Here is a 4,603-nt window from a genome sequence, read left to right on the forward strand (position 1 = left end):
ATCCTGGCGAAATTTTTCTTTTTTAAATGTTAAACATAATTTTTTTAAATATAACAGTTTGATTACCCTGGTCGTATCTGTAATATTTTTGTGTAAATTAACCAAATATTTTGTTTATGTACTTTTTACACTCATTTCTTTTTAGGAATGCTAAACTTTTTAATTTTTGTTCTTAATTAAGACAAAAAAATCTACAAAAAAACTTACTGACTAAATATCAAAGTATGATCTTCATTGTTACCACCGACTGGTTCTTCATCTGTTAATGATGTTGATGTGGATCTGAAAAAAATGAAGCCTAAAATTCTAAACAAAAAATTTAAAAAAAACCTTGTTCTTCTGACATATTCATTAAAAAAACAAGTAAAAGTGTTTCTTAAATTCCAATTTATTTGATTCTCAATTAAATATTCATTCTTAATATAATCAAAGTACAGAAAAAGTGTTTCATCAAGGATTTGAAGAATTTAGGATTTTCTTCTTCTTATTTTTTTTTTTACATATATTGCTGCTAAATCGAAATAGTTTGTTTTCTGGTGTTTGGTTTTCTCACAGGTAATCTTGAAAACATAATATATATAAAAAAGAAGATGTGGTATGATTGCCAATGAGACAACTCTCCGCAAGAGACCAAAATGACACAGAACTCTTCTTTTATATATATTCAATTATACTATATAAGTTAACAAGAATGTGTTCATAGAACACCCATGCAGCATTCACAGTTTCAAATTTCGATGTTCAGTGGAACATGAAATTGTGGTCAAAACTGTAGTTTGGCTTTAACATTAGAAAGATCATATTATAGGGAACATGTGTACTAAGTTTCAACTTGATTGGATTTCAACTTCATTCAAAACTACCTTAACTAATAACTGTAACTCAAAGAGGGACAGACGGAATAACAGACGAAGGAAATAATCTACAGACTGAAATGAAATGCTCCTAGGTGGGGCATCAAATCTACACCAATTATATAGATTTTTCAAAATAGAATATATTAATTCTTATTCTAAATCTATATCTAGTTTTTACCCCAAATCATGGCATATATCTGGAGAAAAGTTGGCCATTCTCTTCTTCTGTGTTTTTTGATACAAAAAAGTGGAAAAACAATGTTTGCTAGATGAAATAAAACCAAATAAACCAGAAAAGGAGGAAAAACAATTTCTACAAACTGAGACTTCATTTGGTCCTAGTACAGTTATTTCGTAGTGCATTTCTATTAGACAATAAATGGAAATTAAAAAAATCCCAACAGCGCTTTCTCAATAATATTTTAACAGTGTGTTGTACTACTTTTGGGACAAATTATATCAAAATTATCGAAAACTTCATCAGCTCTAACTTAAAATATGGGCAATTTTAAAGGGGGTCTTGAAATCTTTTGACAGCTTCCGAAATGCTATTTTTTTTACCTTTTTCAACTGGACCAAATCACTACTTTACATAATAAATCATGAATCAATTTTTTTTTACAGTGTAATTTTATCCCCCTTCTTGCTACTTGAGGCATAAAACATAAAGAAATAAATTTGGAAGGGGTATAAAAAAAATTGACAAGTAACACACTGTCCACACTAGGGACTATAGGACAACGAAAATCAAGGGAAGATAACTGTGTACTCGGACCATTTTTATCGGCTCCTAGGAGTCGATATTTAGAATTGAACGATGGACAGTCAGTGCGTGAATTTTTCTTGCTACCTGATTGGAAGATATTACGAGACATGAATAATCAAAGTTTATTGATTGGTTAGGACAATCCAAACCTAGTGAATATCCTTCAATCCCGTAGAGTATCGGATTTGTCCTCTCTATTTTAGCAATTAGATTTTGCCTGGTCATTAATCATGCATATTCATGATATTAGTACACAGGTAACTTTTATCTATAAATAGTCAAATCTTTTGGAGTTTCGTAAACAACGTTAAACGATATATACTACTTCATAAAGTGTGACCTCACGAGTGTGGTAAAATTTGTTGATTGATGCATGTGGCTATTCTAGTAAATGAATTAATCTACAAAGCAAGAGCACTTTCCATTTTCATCAGCTAAGAGTCAACTAGCCCTTTTTGAAAGGCTAATGCTTGTGAAATAATTCATCAATCAAATCAAAACTATCTGAACCAAAAACTTTTTTTTTGGTAAATTTAGAACTAGTCATAATCGAAAAATTTCTTTCCATTGAATTAAATTTAACAGGAATTCCAGAACTAAGACAGCAATCAAATGGGTTTTCTTTTGTAGATGTGGTATCTGCATGATCTGTATTTTCCATTTCGAAAAGAGATGAAAAAATTGTATATTTTGGTTATTAAAATTATCTGATCATTTTTATTTAAATGTTGAGCAATGAAAATGGTCTCCTAACAATTGGAAATAATCAATCAAAATTATATTTGTTCTCATTAAAATATAAGAGTTTAAAATAAAAGAAAACCTAATATAACACATAAACTGTTATAACTTATATCAGAAATTAGTCCCTGTTCTGAACTAAAACTTCAGAAATTATTATACAAAAGATTAGCAAGCATAAAAAACTATTTGTAAATATCTTATTGTTCTAATATTTAGGCTGAATATAAAATGCAATCTTTCAAGTTTTACCAAGTTAAGAGAGTGTTCATAAACTGTGTAATACCAGTGACTGATTAATTACAATACAGTTACCTCTGCTTTCTGACACCATGAACCACTGAGATCTTCTGTTTTTGTTTGTTTCTAAAACACAAATTAAATAATGCAGATAAATATAGCTTTTCTTTTTATTAAGTTTGAATCTTTGGTGAACATTATTTATTGTTGTTCAAGGATTCCTTTTTTTTCATACTCCTACCATTGTTTTTCTCTAAATTCAGTCACAATCATAATAGAAATATGGAGGAGGGGGGTGAAATTACATGTACCTTCAGGATATTAAAGAACTGAACAATCTTGGTAAATACTTAAAATTAGTGGAGAAACTACGCTGCTAACTTTTAATAATTTTATAAATTTCATACTCTGCGTTATACTTGAAATTGAATTGTATACGAGTAATTTAATGTATCTCAATGTAGTTAACATTTTATTATTAAATGGCTGTTTATTTATTATGGTGCATGTATAATTAATTTGTCAAAAATTGAATGTGTATCCTATAATCTGTACTTGCTTAAGGAATAAAGTATTATTATAAGGCTTAATGATTCATAAATTATTGACATGTTGACATACATGTAGTCAAGAAGAAAAATGTGAAAATTTAGGAGTTCGGATCCTAAGCTGTCTGTTTTTAATTTGATGTAGATGCTGTTGTTAAAATAATAATGTACTGGAGCATCTTACTTTTACTGGGATGCTAGTTTTGCATATTTTTTTTCTTAATATTTTCTATTTTTTGGGGATGCTGGATTTTCTATACATTGGGATGCTGGCATCCAAAACTGTAGGAGTGCAGACATCGCAAAATATCTGAATGCAGCAGTAATGCAAGTTCTGTTTGATATACTGTTGGCCAAATTTCTATACATGTACTCCAATGCAGGTTCAATGCATAATTTTGTGCAAAAAACAAAACAACAAAAATCTTTTTGTTGTTTTTCTCCCAACACTTTATTGTGGGGGATAGGACCTTTATCGGGACTCCGGGATCGGGTGTTTTTAAGCTCGGGATTTCGGGATTGACCCTTTAGTGAACCGGGAATCCTTTTTTTTTCGGATTTCAGGACCTCGGGATTTACTTTATATATATTCGGGACCTCGGGATTTCGTTTTGTTAAGTCTGGGATTTCGGGATCAAGCCCCCTCCTATCCCCCCTCTTTATTTCATGACATCAGGGATATCATGAAGTTACATGTGATTTACCATGCATCAGGCATAGAGATTCATGCAGAGACTGTAACCATGATAAGAAATTACTTATACCGATATAAATAATTTTTGAAAAGTAATGAAAACAGATATTATAACCTTTATAATATTGTAATGATTTACAAACTGACCCCCCTTTTTATTACAAGAGGTTGTGTAAGTTATTAAATTTGCACATTACTTATACCAAAGAACCATATGTTACAGTTAATGGTATAGTTCATTTACATAAATATTTGGTATATGAGATTGGTAAATGCAAGCACATGTGGAGGAGTCAACATACAATAATATTTTTGTGTACGAAGTGGGATGTCTGGTTTTAGAGGATTTCTTTCGTTTAAGCACATGACAGCTGTTTCAGAGGTTATACGTCGGTTGGACTTCTTCTGGTCTTACCTTTTTAGCATGCTAATATTTCATTTTGTTTCAAATAGTTGTCTTATCGGTCAATGTTTACAAACTCCTAATGTACAAAATTCCATAGAGGATGTGTATTCGAAAGTTGACTTTGCGCATGTGCCGCTGCGTACTTGGATTTTATTTTATATACAAGTGTGGACACAGATGAGTGTGGATAGTACAACCAAATATTTTATTGGCACAAACACAAAATTTTACAATAATTGGCAACGTCCCATACAACAAGTATACAAATAGTAATGATGTAGCAATAAAACAATACTACATAGAATATCAATAGTATGGCAAGCCGTTTTGCTATTTATTTTTACTTCAAGA

The 4,603-nt window shown here is 30.5% G+C and overlaps 1 long non-coding RNA gene across 1 annotated transcript; it reads right to left on the minus strand.

Moving 5' to 3' along the window:
• Positions 1–207: 207 nt before the first annotated feature.
• On the minus strand, positions 208–4,372 carry LOC134714033 (uncharacterized). Its single transcript, XR_010106473.1, has 3 exons — positions 4,262–4,372; positions 2,680–2,730; positions 208–282 (listed from the first exon to the last, which is right to left on the minus strand). It is a non-coding gene; the product is annotated as an uncharacterized LOC134714033 (long non-coding RNA).
• Between the last annotated feature and the right edge of the window lie 231 nt (positions 4,373–4,603).

This window comes from Mytilus trossulus, chromosome 4 (genome assembly GCF_036588685.1).
Source record: "Mytilus trossulus isolate FHL-02 chromosome 4, PNRI_Mtr1.1.1.hap1, whole genome shotgun sequence".
NCBI lineage: Eukaryota > Metazoa > Mollusca > Bivalvia > Mytilida > Mytilidae > Mytilus > Mytilus trossulus.